Genomic DNA, 17,727 nt, shown 5'->3' on the forward strand with positions numbered 1-17,727 from the left:
ATGAGCGTCTACGGGCGGCGCTCCATGAAGCGACGGCCACGCGCTCCGAATGTCCTATTTCAATCCGTGAGTACTGTACATTGTCACTTTCCGAATAGTTTCTTTTTTGAAAATGCTCTGCTTTTTTATGGTATATATTTTTACTCCACTAGAATGCGCACCTCTCTAGATACCAGAACTCGACTGCTTTCATTCTCAGAGGGACGGCATCGTCGGAGCTCGTAAAGCTTTTATTGCACTAAGGCGCATCCGGCAGACTCGCCTCCCTCCAAGATTTCCCCAGCTTCCCTCCCAACCCCCTCACATACGGTGTTCTTCACCCGTCCTACAATCCTTGTCTCTTGTTCTTTCTTTATTCCTTTCTTTTCTTGCTTTTCTACCAATCCTTACCGCCATGTATATTTGGACAAGTACGCCTTAATTCCCCGAGACAGTCCGTAGTTAATTTGCCTGCGAAGTATAGCCTGCCTCCAATTTCTGTTACTGCCACCGATATGAGTATTACTGTTTTAAATTCTCGGTATCAGCCTTCTCAACTAAACCCTAACCCAAATCACCAGTCTCCCCAATTGTTTCCGATCTTCTTGTTTAACTGATGCCACCAGATTTTTTTAGCCCGTGCTTTTCTTCACCAGCCCATCATAAATCATCCTGGTTTCCTTAATTTTTTTTTGTTGACGTAAAACAGGCCCATTTCTGCTTCAGTGATTCGCACCGTTCGACTCCTGATATCACATCATCTGCGCCGCATTGTTTCACTTTCCCTCTGTTCTCTGCTCTTCCAGGTTTGAAGTATTCTCTTGTTTCTCTTCTTCGGAGGCACTTGCGGAAGGAACTCGTTCTGAATATATTCATCTCCCGACTCAATCGTACATTCGCGTCGCTGTAGGCTCTGCACTTTACTCGGATGCTCTGGGCAGCCGCCCTAACTCTACTGCTTTCCGGGAGTAAATAATGGATTGAGACAGCCCAGTAATTTGCTGACTTAATAGAAAGGTATAAGAGCGAGCTGAGCGCATGAAATGTCTTCATGCGTAATTAGCCAATCAATATTAGCTATCTGATGTGGACGATTTAAATTTTTTATGCGCATTCGTTTGTTGTTTTTGCTTCAAATGTCAGCATTGCGGATTATGCAAGCAAATGTGAAGAAAAATGAGAGAATCACTGAGCGGCCAACTACAAGGGGCGGGAGGGGGGGGGGGGGGGGAGGAATGCAGCGCTCAGGCTCCGAACTGAGCAGTTAATTCCCTTATGGGCCGATTTTCGATTAATGTCTGCGTCAAAATTATTCAACGCCCGAGTCTAGGAGATGCATCCGCGCTCCGAATTGTCATCATAAAAATGGCTCCCATTCTATGACTCTGCATCAGCCTGCGGCAGTGCGATGCATTTTTTCTAGCGGTTATCAACGTTAATCTAATGCGCCACTTCAGGTTAATACGACTCCAGAAATTCAAGTTCCCCGTTTGTAATAAATTTATTGAAGTAACTATAGTGTGGCTATATCAGGGACATTAATTTGTTATTTTTAGATGACTTCATGTCATTGACCCGAGGATGGAGACACTGGACATGTCAATTCACATGTACATGTTACGCACTGCTACCGTGTAATCTTATGTGAATGCCATGGACGAAAGCACTCTTCGCAGGTGGCCAGGCAGTACTTATCGCTGTTCTAGTCGACTTTTGTTTACGCCACCTGACGACAGCAAGTCCTCCGTTAATGGCAGTCGCACTGTTATTTTGTCTTTTTCAACAAAATCAACAACTCCACCAAGGCTATTGGGAGGAAATGAGCTTTCCAGCAAAATGGGAGGACCCTGAAGATACGCATGGAGCCTTTAATCGTTGAACCACTAGCACCATCCTTTTGCAGTTGCACGTGACCCCGAATACCATGGACATTAAAGAGGACTGACAACGCCATTGACTTTTCTGTAGTCGATGTTGTGACATACGTACCTGCTCAACCGACGCACCAGAACCTACACTCATCTATTCTATACCTTATTCATACGCAATATCATTCTACACTATAATATTTTAAGTACTATATTAAGCTAGTTTACATAATAATATAGTATACTATAGTGTAACGCCGAAGAAGAGCCTACACAGACCAGGCGGAAGACAAAGACAATGACCAAGAGATGGCTAGGGCTAGAACTCAGAACCGGAGTGAGCTGGTTTAATCGCCGCTCACACCACAAAACCGGATGTTTGTCTCACGTAAACACAGCTTTACAGCTTTCCTTAAAAGCAGCACTGATAACCTAAGCAGCGGCGCCAGTATGAACTAGAGCCATGACAGGTACACCATCAAAGTGCATGTGCACTTTATTCCTTGAGATAACTACTGGCGGGGGCACATTTTCCGGGGGCAGATGTTCAGCGATCTCACCGCCACCGGTCGCGCCGACTAGTCTTCCGGCGGAGGCGATATGAAGCGGCGCCGGGGGGAACTGGTACGCGTAGGAAGCTGGAGGTGGTGTCGCACTCCTATCCGATGCTGGAGAAAAATCTCAAAACTGCGCAGGCCGCGGGCCCATTGAATCATGCTAATATGCCGGGCATTGAGAGGGAACAGGTGACGCAGAGGATAAATTGCAAGGAGCCATAATGTGATGTCTGGTGGCGGGGACATAATGCTGAGATGTACCGCGAAGAAAAGAAGAGCAACAGTCTTAAACGTATTGGTTAGCGCTATCAAAATACGGGAAAGGACGAACCCACAGGACGAAGCGCTTTCTAACAATTGTTTATTATCTGAAGAAACTTGACTATATACAAGTAGTAACGTAATATCACACACAGAAGAGCGAAGAACGCATAGCGCTGACAAGAGCAATATGAAGCAAAAAATAATAGGAAAAATAAAAAAGATCAACACGTGCCATTACAACAGCCGAAGATTACTATTCTAGAGGTAGTTTAATTCAGTTCTCCCTAACATCACCGAAGGGGAGATAACGCATTGGTTATCTGGAGCAACATGCATAGCGACAGCTTCGATAATTTGGCGTTCCCGCCTGTTTCTGGCCCAACCTATTACCTTGGTGTTTTTCAGCATCGGGGTGCATTTGCAGTGTGCGTAGTGTGGTGCCAGATTCACAGATTTTGCTACTTGCTCGCATAATCTTTCGTGCTCTCTGAGCCTCTTGTTCAGGCATCTACCCGTGTGCCCTACGTAGGTTCGTTGACAGCTAAGTGGAATGCTGTAAATGACATTTTCTTCACACTCTACATAGGTGGTGTCGTGTTTGGCGTTGCACCCAGGTTTCTTTTTGTGGTCTTCATTCTCGCTGACCTTTTTGCACATTCCAATGAGCTTATCGGAAGCTGAAAAAACAACATCAACTCCGTATTTGTTCGCTGTCTTCGCTATTGTGTGGAAGATGTTATGAATGTACGGCATCACAACGGGGCGTCCCTCATAGCTCGCTTTCTCAGTCTTATGGGACCGACTAACTTCTCTTAGTAAGCATTCAGCAATGCCGCCAAGTAACTGCTCCGGATAGCCACTAGACCTCAATTTATGAAACATGTTGATCAATGCAGTGAATAATAGAGTGGGAGCATGATTTTTTATAGCTAGTTTCAGGCAAGAAGTTGCTACAGCTCGTTTAACAATTTTAGAATGACCGGTATCAAACCGCAACAGCGGTTTTTCTGCACTGGTCTTATAACCCCAACCAGTGTGGTTGTCGCTGCAAGTCACCAGCAGGTCTAGGAAACTAATCTGACAGCCCTTTGGGGTTTCAGATGTGAACTGAAGGCCAGGAAAAGCTTCGCCTATACATTAAGAATACCTTCCACTTTAATGGGTCAGTTGGGCTTTTGGGAAGGCAAAGGAGGTAATTATCAATGCACCTAAAGTAAGTTAAATATTATGCGAATTTATTATGCTCGATATCCTCCGATTACCATGTGCAAAAAAAAGTCGAAAAACACTGGCGCCAAACATGTTATAATACTTATGCATCCTTTTTGCAAAAACAATTCACCTTCAAATTCCACGTACAAGGAGCACAGGTAGCATTCACTTAATTCGAGAAACGAGTTAACATTCATTCCACACTGGTTTTGAAACCTGACAGTTCCGAAGTGTTCAATGCTTTCTTCCATGGCACAGCTTTCAAGGCGGTGCTCCCTGGAATGCTATAATACATGTCCACCACATCAATTGAAAGCCACACCACTGGTGGGCTTGATATCAAAAATTCCATGATTTCCTCAGACCTTTTAACCATAAAAGGGTCCCGGATCAGAAGAATCGAAAGATGGGCTCTTAGAAATTAAGACAAGCAGCGTTGCCAAGTTCCTCGGTCATCAACAATGACACGGAAAAGCATGCCTTTGTGCATCCTGATTGTGAAGAAAGGCTTTAGACAGGTCGCCTTTCACTCTGTGATCTGTTTCTGCAGCTTTCCATTTCCATTGAAGCGGCATTTGGCAGCCACACTGCTACGAAGTTTGCAAATATTCCTTTTGCTGATTTTGGCGGGATCAAAGTTTTCTCTTAGTCATCCCAAAGCCTTACTGCGATAGCATTTCACGGAGCGCCGCCTTGAAAGCTGTGGTCCTTACCTGTATACCAACGTTTTGCTCGCAATGAAAAAGGAAGCTACAGCCAGCGTCACCAAATCGAAAGCCTAGCTCGCAAAGGTTATCTCGTGTGGCAACAGTACTGTAGTTACCGTTACCACACGCCTGCTACCCTGTGTGTGTACTGCGTTTTCTTCCACCCTCGTTACTCTTCGGACCATGGCCACATTAGTATACGACCACGACCGCCAGTTGGCGCTCATGCCTAGCGACCACCGGTGTCCAGTGTGATGATTTTCAATCATACAACTGATCAGGAGCTTAAAATACAAGGTCATGAACTACCCCGAGTGGCCGAATAAAAGTATCTCGGGGTATGGGTAAACGAAGGGCACTTGTACACGGAAAAGCACGAGCAGTCTTTCATTGCAAAGTGCAAAGAGATGCCGAGATAATGAAACATAGGGCATTGTGGGGTTACAACAGGTATGAAGTACTGAGAGGTATTTCGAAAGGAATAATGGGGCCGGGGCTTACTTTTGGGAATGCGGTTGTGTGCTTAAGGGCAGAAATTCAGTCGAGATCAGAAGTAAATCAGAGAGCTGTTGGAAGATTAGCAGTAGGTGCCGAAGGAAAAACCACAAACAAGGCAGTAAAGGGGGATATGGGCTGGGCATCGTTTGAAGCACGGGAAGCTCAGAGTAAAATACAATACGAAGAGCGCCTTAGGATATTGGACGATGATAGGTGGGCAGCAATGGTATTTAAATACCTATAGAGAAAGAGCGTTGACTCACACTGGCGTAAAAAGAACTAGGAATCTAAGAAGTAAGTATGCCAGATACCAGGCCGGACAAAGAGCATTAAGCGACAGGTTCAAAACGCGGAAGGTAAAAATTGGATAAATTCAATGGAAAAGAAGCACAGTGTAGAACTTATTAGATACTGGTAAAGGCAGATCAGGAAGTAAGCGCTTTATGATAACTTAAGAGGCAGTGTCCTACTCATTGAGGCTAGGTCAGGATGTCTTAGAACGCGCAGCTATAAACAAAAATTTAACGAAGATGACACATGTGCTGTGTGTGGAAAATCTGTAGAAACAACAGAACACCTCACAATAAATGTGACGCTATTCATCCCGATGTCGATGCTGGCACAGACACTCTTCCTGAGGCCCTAGGATTTAGAGATAACAATAGTGATGTAAATAAATCTGCAGTGGAATATAGTAAAAAGCGATTGGAAGATTGGTGGCTCAAAAGGAGAGGTGACATAAGGTTAAAAGGGTAGGAAGACGCATTTAAAGAAAAAGGCGAATTTTAGTAACTTACAGCACAGTTAAACCAGAATAAAGGAAAAAAAAGCTCAGCATGGTGGCCACTGCCATCACCCCGTTTAAAAAGGAGAAGCTCCTGCCATCCATCCATCCGTCCGTCCGTCCGTCCGTCCATCCATCCATCCATCCATCCATCCATCCATCCATCCATCCATCCATCCATCCATCCATCCACCCACCCACCCACCCACCCATTCACCCACCCACCCATCCATCCATCCATCCATCCATCCATCCATCCATCCATCCATCCATCCATCCATCCATCCATCCATCCATCCATCCACCCATCCATCCATCCATCCATCCATCCATCCATCCATCCGTCCGTCCGTCCGTCCGTCCATCCATCCATCCATCCATCCATCCATCCATCCATCCATCCATCCATCCATCCATCCATCCATCCATCCATCCATCCATCCATCCATCCATCCATCCATCCATCCATCCATCCATCCATCCATCCACTCCGCCACATAGTGGTTGTGTCACCACTCCGTGAGCAGAACTTGGCTGCCACGTCTGCTCTTTGTGTCTTTCTTTCTTAATCGTTTGCTAAATGCGAGGCAATCTACCTGCCTAACTAGTCAGGAAACAGAGACCGACTTCCTCCACACGTATGGTGTGTGTGTGTGTGTGTGTTCGTACAGACCGTGAGATAGAGCGAGAGCTCTAGCGGCACCCATAAATCTTGGGGGCACGGCGTCGTGCGTTAGCGCAGCTGTAGTAGGCGAGCAAAGCTGAGAGAGAACGACAAAGAAGGAAAGTACAAGCTTCCGGGATTGCACATGCTAATTGGCTGAGTGTCTGTAGCAACATGCAGTGACCTATCGAAAGAAGCGCCGAAGTTTGCACCGATGTTGCACCGAACCTTAACGCATGCTACGTGACATGACAACTTCTAGATACTGGGAAGCTTGAGGAAAAATTATACTGAACTAACCAAGACGACGGGGAGAATATTTCGTAGCTACAGGTCTCGTCAAACAGCTACAGTAATTTTTTTAAAAGTCTGGCTGCAATTAACAGTTACAGCTCTGCAATAGAGCTCACGTATTTCAATGGCTCAGTGAAACAACTCTACCTTTGTACGATTCACTTCATCCCATAGGATTACTCAGGGCGCCTGCAACTTATGTAGCGCCTGAAAAGTGGCAAGTGTAACCAAAGCGCAATATTTCCCCACATTTAAAGGGGCCATGGCATGGTCGTTCTTTATATTGCAGTTTTGTTCTTCAGTAACTAATACAAGAGCTTATAATTCAATTTCCAAAATTTCGCTGTCCTGGACGCGCTGTATATTCCGAACAACTCGATCGTATTTGGAACCGGGAGACTCCTGCCACCGGCAGCGACAGCCATATTGAATGCTCTCGTGACGTCTCTAGGGCATGCACGCAGCAACGTCGTCTGCTATCGTTCCTGCAATATGCGCAGCGAGGTCTCTTGTCCTCTGTACTTCCGCGGGCAATCGAAGTCGCAGTCGTCTCCCATATATAAGTGACGGGTGCCGCAAAACCGATAATGGTAACGCAGTTTTTCTTCGGTATAGGTAGGGTCCGGTCACACTAGGCCGATGCGACGGCGATCGACGGTCGCTGGGCTGGTCGGTACGCGATTAAATTTCGTTGTTGACGCACCGGTCGGTCACGCTAGACCGACCACGACGCCAGCACGATCAACGACCGCGTATAGTAATAGTGTTAAGAATAGGCTTAGTGGGAACGAGAAGAGTGTGGTGTGGGACTAGTTGGTATGACATTCTATAAACTTCAGAATTTTAAAACTTATTGGGCCTCATGCTAGCCACGGCGACGTACGCGATGAGCGTGCACCAGCGAAGATGTGCTTTCAATCAGTGCCTGCGCTTATAACCGATCGGCGAGGCAAACGACACGGGCAGAAAACGCCGCACGACGGTGCCGCTCGTCGCTCGCCGCCGTCGCCTGGGCTTGTGCGGCCTGGCGAAAGCTTCACTCCTCATGAGGCGCGACGGCCGAAAAAAGTGCGTTTGTGTACCTTATCCTTTTCGAAAAAAAAGCGAAATGAGCGCCTACATATCATATCTTCACACAGTCTTAGTAATCAGTGATGAACTATTGCCATATTCTTTAATTTCGGTCGACGGTGGACCGCCGGCCCCTTTTGTGACGAAGCCTAGCGAGTGCGCAGGATTAGTACCTGTGATTTCGGCGATTTCGGAGAGAAAATTCGCAAGTTTTAGCGCCTGCAAATAGCTGTCGAGCGTAGTTATGGCTACAGTGCCCTCAAAGCGACGACTGCTTACATCGAAGGATGCGAGTACAATAAGGGAGAAGTGCCTATATGTAACCCGGCTTCCATAGCATGTGCAGAAGGCAGCATGCAGTAGCCGTCGGCGTCGACTGTGGACCACAAATCTGGCGGTTTTATTATTTCAAGTAATGTTCGAACGTATTTTTAGCTAAAACGATTCAAATGTAAATTTTGGTGACATAAGAGGAAGCAGATACAATTAGCGGGAAGCGCCGGTACCAACGCGAAGCGTTTCCCAAGCAGGCTATGCATCATTGGCGCTTATTGCAGTGTTATCATGGTGTGTAAATGAGTGAAACTACAATTTGTGAGCAAGAGTACGTAATATTTAAGATGAGGAGAACCCGCTTTGCGTTTTATTCCACTCAAACCAGCAGGACTGTTTGTGCACAGCCATGTAAACATCAGCGCGGTGCTGGATGCAGTTGTAATCGTCGCACTCTCGGGGCGCAATGCGCACGCACAGCAAAATGCTAAATAATGTACTGTAAGGTGGGGTTTATTCGGAGAAGCTTCTTAACTGGAGTAGGGCCAACAGCAGTCGGAGGTCAGCTAGTCCAGCCAGGAACGTGCACCAGGAGATGACCATGCGGCTCGCGCATATGCTCGTCGTCGTCCTTCCAATGGCCCCCGAACGAAGAGGAGCCATCCTGGCGACTTAAGGAGCGGACATGACAGCGGGGTTCTAGTATCTCTTGAGGCACTGGATATGGACAGTCTCACGGCTGCGGTGTCTGAGATCGGACACCGGGAGGGGCTCGGGAGGGGCTCAACAATATAGTCGACTGGAGATGTTTGATCCAAGATGCGATATGGCCCTTGATATTTAGCGAGCAGTTTCCGGGAGAGGCTCGGAGTACTGGGAGGTATCCACATCCAGACAAGAGTGCCCGGCGAGAAATGCTGGGGACGTTGATCTTCATCGTGGCGCGTTTTTTGAAGGAACTGGGTAGCTGTCGTGAGCGACCGGGCGATCTGGTGGCAGTCTTCGGCGTGCCTGGCGCCTTCGGAAACGGTGGTGCACTCAGATGCGTCAGGGGGGTAGGGGAGAACAATATCAATGGGAACGGAGGGATGGCGGCCATAAAGTAGGAAGAAAGGAAAAAGTCCTGTCGTAGACTGTGTAGCAGTATTATAGGCGAATATAGTATACGGGAGAATAACGTCCCAGGTCGTGTGGTTCGAACCGACGTACATAGCCAGCATGTCCCCCAGAGTTCGGTTAAAGCGTTCAGTGAGGCCGTTGGTCTTAGGGTGGTAAGCGTTGGAAGTGCGATGGATGACGTTGCACTCACGCAGCAGAGCGTTGATGACATCAGATAGGGAGGCACGACTTCTGTCGCTGAGGAGGTCTCGAGGGGCACCGTGTCGAAGGATGAACGGACGCAGAAGAAAGGATGCCACATCCTGTGCCTGTGGCAGCAGACAGCGCGGCGGTTTCAGCCTACCGCGTGAGGTGATCGATGGCAACAATGATCCATCGTTTGCCAGAAGCAGTATACGGGAGGGGCCCATATAAATCAATGCCAACGCAGTCGAAAGGACGAGGCGGACAAGATAGCGGCTGCAACTAGCCAGCAGTACGAGTAGTAGGTATCTTGCGGCGTTGGTAATCGAGGCACGAGCGTACGTATTTCAAAACGAAATTGTACATATCGCGCCAGTAGTAGCGGAGGCAGAGGCGCGTGTAAGTCTTGAAAAGGCCTGAGTGACCGCATTGTAAGTCAGTGTGAAAACATGAGCAGATATAAGACAGTAGGTGGCGAGGAATGACGAGGAGCTATTTTCTTCCAACACGAATATAATTACGGCGATAAAGCAGGTTATCTCTGATCTCAAAATGGGAAGGTTGACGGTGCAGCGCGCCTGATGGTGCAACCGCCGATGGGTCAGAGAGAAAGTCGAGAAGAGCACGGATCCAGGGATTCTTGCGCTGTTCAGAAGGTATGTAACTGACGGTGGGAGACGGCATAGGGGCTCTGATTTCGCATAGGCTGGCAAGTTCGGCGGGGAGCGAGACAAGGCATAGGCGTCCTGATGCTTGCGGCCCGACCGGTAGATGACTCGGATGTTATATTCTTGAAGACGCAGCGCCCATCGGGCCAGGCAGCCGGAAGGATCTTTCAAAGAGGAAAGCGAACAAAGGGCGTGATGATCCGTAACGACGTCGAAAGGACGGCAGCACACGTAAGGGCGAAACTTGCCTAAGGCCTACACAATGGCGAGGCACTCTTGTTCAGTCAAACAGTAGTGAGACTCAGCCTTTGTAAGTGTGCGGCTGGCATAGGCAACGACATATTCGTCGTATTCATATTTGTGCTGAGTGAGCACTGCACCGAGACCAATACCACTGGCATCCGTGTGAACTACAGTCGGGGCCGCCGGGTCGAAAAGGCGCAAGATGGGTGGTGCCGTGAGGAGACGACGCAACGTGTTGTGGGCGCCATCGCAGGCGAGTGACCAAGCTGAAAAATCGACATTGGCGCCAAACAGCTGAGTCATAAGGGCAGCAATTGAGGCAACGCTGCAAATGAAACGCCTAAAATAAGAGCAGAGCCCTAGGAAGCTGCAAAGTTCCTTAGTCGTGAAAGGTTTGGTAAATTTAGTCACGGCACGAAATTTCGCGGGGTCAGGGCGTACAGAGTCTTTCGACACAACGTGACCAAAAATTGTCAGTTCACGGGCTGCAAAGGTGCATTTTTTTAAGTTGAGCTGCAGGCCTGCGTTTGAGGCATGTCAAGACGTCCCGCAAGCGAGATAGATGCGTTTGGAAGTCGGGTGAAAAAGATAACGATATCATCCAGGTAGCACAGGCACGTCTTCCACTTGAGGCCACACAACACGGTATCCATCATTCGCTTGAAAGTAGCAGGAGCGTTACACAGGCCGAAAGGCATGACGGTGAACTAGTAGAGGCCGTCAGGGGTCACAAACGCGGTTTTGGCACGGTCTGCAGCCACCATTAGGACCTGATAATAACCAGAGCGCAAATAAAGGGAATAAAAGAGCTCCGCGCCTTGTGGACAATCCAGAGCATTATCAATACGGGGCACAGGGTAGACGTCCTTGCGTGTGATCTTATAAATGCGGCGGTAGTCGACGCAAAATCGAACGGAGCCATTCTTGACGAGGACAACCGGGGAGGCCGACGGGTTGGTGGAAGGCTGAATAACGCCGCTCTGAAGCATGGTGTCTACCTGTTCATCAATAACTTGTCGTTCAGTGGCGGACACACGATATGGGCACTGTCACAGAGGGGCATAGGTGCCGGTGTCGGTGCGATGGTCGACAGTCGACGTGCGCCCCAAAACGCGTTGCTGGCAATCGAAGGAGGAGCGAAATTCCTCAAGAAGCGCAAGAATCTGGGATCGCTGAGTTGAAGGTACAGTGGCGTCGATAGAGCGAAATAATAGGTCGGTCAACAATGGGGCGGGCGCAGGAGTAGGTGAGCTGAGGGCGTCAATGGCGATAGGCGGTGATCCTGCGGCAGTGTCGGGATTGTTGAAAACAGATTCAAAGAGCTGCACGGTGCCGGCGCATTCTCCATGGCGCGAAGTGAAGGGGCTTTAAAACGGGTTGAAGACCCACAGTGCGGTGAGGCCGGCGGAGAAAGTGAGCAGGGAATAAGGCAGCCGCAGGCAATGGCGACGCAGAAAAATAAGAGACGGCCTGAAGAGGACAGCCCCGCCGCGGTGGCTCGGTGGTTAGGGCGCTCGACTACTGATCCGGAGTTCCCGGGTTCGAACCCGACCGCGGCGGCTGCGTTTTTATGGAGGAAAAACGCGAAGGCGCCCGTGTGCTGTGCGATGTCAGTGCACGTTAAAGATCCCCAGGTGGTCGAAATTATTCCGGAGCCCTCCACTACGGCACCTATTCTTCCTTTCTTCTTTCACTCCCTCCTTTATCCCTTCCCTTACGGCGCGGTTCAGGTGTCCAAAGATATACGAGACAGATACTGCGCCATTTCCTTTCCCCAAAAAACCAATTATTATTATTATTATTATTATTATGAAGAGGACAATGGCATCACGAACACAAGCACAGGAGAGAGGCACAATCACGGAAGAGCACGCAGGAATATCGGTACTGTCGGCGACAAAAGCTTTGGCAGGAAAAGGGGCACCGCAAATTTCAGTCTCTGGCACGAGATTTGGCAACGTAGGGAGCGCTACTTGAGCCCGAGCACAGTCGATGGCCGCGTCATGAAGCGATAGGAAGTCCCAGCCCAAGATGATTGAATGCGAACATGACGGCAGAACGATGAACTCAACCAAGTATAGAATGTCTTCTATGACTACTCGAGCAGTACACGCTGCTAACGGCTGGATCAGGTGCGCACTTGCAGTTCGCAACGACCGGCCAGAAAAGGGCGTCTTCACTTTCCTCAACGATAGGCAAAGCGCTGCATCCATGACATAAACCGCAGCACCGGTGCCCACAAGCGCCATCACAGATACGCCCTGTACAAAAACTTCAAATAAATTGGCGGCAGACAGACGAGGCCTTTCAAATTTTGACGACTGCGCAGTTCTCGCCTCAGGAACTGCGGCACCTAGTTTTCTTCTTGGGTGGTCGAGTGACGCCGTCGCATCGGAGAGATGGAGCGCCGACGTGGTTATAGAAGGCGAACGGCGTCCAGAGAAGGAGGTGCGCTCAGGAGACAGAGAGTGGCTTAGGGGCGGCTCAGCAGGAGGTGAGTACTGACTCTGGGACCAGTAACCGGAAACTTCAGGAGGTGTTCATGAGACGTTCATGCGTCGACGGCAAAGCCGCGCCGCATGACGTGGCAAGTCGCAGAATTAGCAGATCGGGCGGTTGTCAGGCGTGCGCCAAGAGTTTCCGAGCTGAGCAGGCGGTCGATTACTATCAGGCTTGCGCCAGGAGGATCGCAGACGAGCAGGGGGTGGAATAAAAGCAGCGGGCTCTCGAACGGGACCAGGAGGCAGAGCATAGGTAGGTGGACGAGGTCGCGCAACAACGTCCGTATATGTCAGCGGGGCCGCAAGAGGTGTGGGCTGAGGGGCTTGCGGGAGAGCCTCAGCGACATGTTCTTGAATGATGTGCCGCAAATTCGGAGTTATGTGTGGTGATGGCTCTTGATGGCGTGAAATTAGCGAGAGGTGGCGAGAAATGTCTTCACGGATGAAGATCTTGATGTGCGGTAGGAGCGATGACTGGTCTCTTGCATCGCTCAGGCTAGCAAGCGAGTTGACGTTCGTGGTGTGTTCGCGTGTCAGAGCCCTCTGCTTGCGTAGTTTGTCGAAGCTCTGACACAGGGTGACGACTTCCGCGACGGAGCGCAGGTCTCGCGCCAACAACAACTGAAAGGCGTCGTCATCAATGCCCTTGAGAATATGCCTGATCTTGTCGGCTTCGGGCATCTGAGCGTTCACCCTCTTGCACAGGTCGACGACATCCTCGATGCAACTCGTGATGGTCTCGCCAACCTGCTGCGACCGCGTACGCAAGCGCTGTCGGTAATAATAATAATAATAATTGCATTTTGTTGAAAGGAAATGGCGCAGTATCTGTCTCATATATCGGCGGACACCTGAACCACACCGTAAGAGAAGGGATAAAGGGGGGACTGAAAGAAGAACGAAGAAAGAAGTATTCCTAGTGGAGGGCTCCGGAATAATTTCGACCACCTGGGGATCTTTAACGTGCGCTGACATCGCACAGCACACGAGCGCCTTCGCGTTTTTCCTCCATAAAAACGCAGCCGCCGCGGTGGGGTTTGAACCTGGGTACTCCGGATCAGTAATCGAGCGCCCTAACCACTGAGCCACCGCGGCGGGTGCTGTCGGCACGGACTTTTCTGACTGCCAGGCGGCCGAATACCTCTGCGAAGTTTGCTTTGAAAGCAGACCATGATGTAATGTCCGCCTCGTGGTTCCGATACCACAGATCCGCCACGCCCGTCAGATAGAAAATCACGGTGTTCAGTTTGGTTTCCGCGTCCCACTTGTATTCGCTCACACGCTCATACGATGTGAGCTAACCCTCAACATCATGGTCGTTCGTGCCACTGAAGACAGCGGGGTCTCGCTGGTGGAGAGAACCAGCACAGACGACGGCGGCCGGGCTCACTAGGACGGCTTGGTGGTTAGGCATCTGGGTAGGAGGTAGCGTTCGGTTGTGGAGTTCCAGAGCGAGAGGATTTTACCCTGCTCCTGCACCAAATATAAGGTGGGGTTTATTCGGAGAAGCTTCTTAGCGGGAGCAGGGCGAACCGCAGTCCGAGGTCAGCCAGTCCAGCCAGGAGCGTGCACCCACCGATGGCCATGCGGCTTGCGCGTATGCTCGTCGTCTTCCGTACAGTACTATTATTTTCAAGCACTCATTTAGACGGCGGCGACTATTCATCGGTGCGGGCAGTGGAAGCATTCGAGACACATAGAGTTTTGCAAGCGCCTTGGTTACTGCAAAAGGGTGCTACGAGTCGAAGGGAATGTACGTACGTATGTTCGACTTACAAACGCACACATGCAGCGGGGAAGTCGTCTCATTCGACACTTTTCTCTGCTCCTTTCGTGCCTGAAGTTTGCTCTAGCGCCACCTTGTGATAATTTGAATTCAATTATTGAGGCGATGAATAGCGGGTAAGAAATTGGCAGCCAGCTACAAAACGCCGCGGCTTTCACGGCGCACAACGACGAAGGCATGCACGGCACGTGCCGCTTTTCCGATACGGGAGCCCTTGAATGCTGTAAAGAGACCACACTCATACGAACAGAATGCTTCTATGCGTAAATAATAGAACAGGCGTCCATCGATTCCTGTTTCCTTAACAATCGGCAAACGGGCGCCACAAGCAAGTCCGCTTTCCCAAGGATCACTCAGCTCGCGCACTAAGTGGAAGGCTGTCAAAAAACAAAAACACACGGAAAATGAATGTTATGTCGCTAAGCTAAAAGAAAAAAACTTTCCGAGCAACCGCAGTCTACGGTGTGCATGCAAGCACCTCAACTTGCTCGCATCACACAACGCGGGGCGAGTATGCCCTCGTGACGTCAGCAATCAGAGGTTGCCAGACCAGCAAGCAGTTCGCATTAGAAAGGAAAAAATTCGTTTTAAAAATATTTACCACACAGAATCAACTGAAAATTCGGGAATTTTAATTTAACGTGTTGGGATTTAAATGCGATAAGTAGATATGCGTGAAAATAGGCTATCGTGGCCCCTTTTAAGTGCTTTCGTGCCGAGGTTGACTGATTGGCCGCTTCTCATACCGGTGACGGTAAAATCATAACGATGGCGAATGACCCCCGAAAGGCAAGCAAGACTGGTGAAGACTGCACTTACTGCCGCAGCCGTGCAACCGAACAGGCCTTAAAGATGTGGAAACAGCTGACATGCGCACGTGGGGCACGCAGAAATGCATGCCAGCCTTTATCTATCTGCACTCAATTAGACGTCCTGTTGACTGTGTTAGAAGGTGTTTTAGTACCTCTTCCCTGCTTTTTATTGCAGCCATGTCATGTAGGTACAAACACTGATATGAAATCATGTCTTCAAAGCTAGCCATTGGACGTTGGCTCGACGTTCCCTAGTGTAATCGTTCCCACCGTAAACCCTCCGCCAGCTTAGACACCATACGGCTGACGAGCCTAGTAAAGACCCAAGCAATGAGTCTTTCGAAAGTAGTGCGTACCATTATAATGATCACTATATAGCCAGACGCTGAGTACGATTGGAAGATTCATTGGCATCTCATGTGAACATAGTTTCACGAGCCGAACTTTAAAACTCAGGCTACGGCTCGCTGCATCCCACTGCCTTTCACACATAAAAGGCACTTCGCACCTCTTTTCTTCGCCGCTGCGACTGGCGGCAACAAGGGGGGGGGGGGACCCGACGTCCAAACGCAAGAGATTATATTTTATTCGCCGAGGTGGCGGATAGGACTGGCTAACAGGCAATCGAGGGCAGGCAGCTGTAGCCGGAAGCGATGAAAATCGCCATGATTACTTCAGGCACCGCGGCGACGGCGGCGACTGCCTGGTTCGCCTCTTGATGACATCCGGAGCACTTAAACTGATGTCTACTGAGTCTCGCTAAAACCGTGCAGTACTGGAGAAGCTACGAGCTGCAGGAACAGTGCTCAGAAAGATCGACATGTGTACATAGGGTGAAACAACGCGAAATAAGGGTTAAAGAAATGTGAGTGCTATTTGCTGCTTCGGGAATAAAACTCGGTCTGCATTGATGGTGGTTGCCGACAGCAATATTCTCTCCTGATAAATTCAATACTCAAACGTAAATAATGTGCTTTTAAGTTGTTGTACGAAACAAGAAATTACACACACACACACACACACACATATATATATATATATATATATATATATATATATATATATATATATATATATATATATATATATATATATATATATATATATATATATATATATATATATATATATATATATATATATATAGCTGGTAAGAGCACCGGACGCGATATTCGGAGGTCGTGGGTTCGGATCCCACCGGCGGCATGGTTGTTTTTTCTGCTGCTTTATTAGTAATTTTCTTTAAGCGATTTATTAATCTAAGTAATATAATATCCCACTGATAAGCACAACACATAAAAAAAACATTCCCCCTATGCACCTTGGTTTTGGTGACTGTTAGCTCCCTTCATAAGTTTGTCAAAAGGGCCCCTCATTTCATTTAACTTATCTGCTAATAGCTTAGGGAGGGTCTCGGCTCTGGCAGCCTTGATGCGATAGGTAGGTTAAGAGGGCTCTCGCAGTTTCCGCCCTCACCGTTAGATGACGTTCCACGTCACACTCGCGGTATTACAGGACGTGCTACGTCCGCCGCTATGGTCGAGGGTGGCGCTGGTGAATACTCTCAAGGTTCGCTTACACCAATGAACATAAATACCCACGAGAAGCAGCAGATTGGACAGCCGTCGCCGTAGCTCAGTTGGTAAGAGCACCGGACGCGATATTCGGAGGTCGTGGGTTCGGATCCCACCGGCGGCATGGTTGTTTTTTCTGCTGCTTTATTAGTAATTTTCTTTTAGCGATTTATTAACCTAAGTAATATAATATCCCACTGATAAGCACAACACATAAAAAAAAACATTCCCCCTATGCACCTTGGTTTTGGTGACTGTTAGCTCCCTTCATAAGTTTGTCAAAAGGGCCCCTCATTTCATTTAACTTATCTGCTAATAGCTTAGGGAGGGTCTCGGCTCTGGCAGCCTTGATGCGATAGGTAGGTTAAGAGGGCTCTCGCAGTTTCCGCCCTCGCCGTTAGATGACGTTCCACGTCACACTCGCGGTATTACAGGACGTGCTACGTCCGCCGCTATGGTCGAGGGTGGCGCTGGTGAATACTCTCAAGGTTCGCTTACACCAATGAACATAAATACCCACGAGAAGCAGCAGATTGGACAACCGTCGCCGTAGCTCAGTTGGTAAGAGCACCGGACGCGATATTCGAAGGTCGTGGGTTCGGATCCCACCGGCGGCATGGTTGTTTTTTCTACGGCTTTATAAGTAATTTTCTTTAAGCGATTTATTAAT

This window comes from Amblyomma americanum, chromosome 10, assembly GCF_052857255.1.
Source record: "Amblyomma americanum isolate KBUSLIRL-KWMA chromosome 10, ASM5285725v1, whole genome shotgun sequence".
In the NCBI taxonomy this organism is placed as follows: domain Eukaryota; kingdom Metazoa; phylum Arthropoda; class Arachnida; order Ixodida; family Ixodidae; genus Amblyomma; species Amblyomma americanum.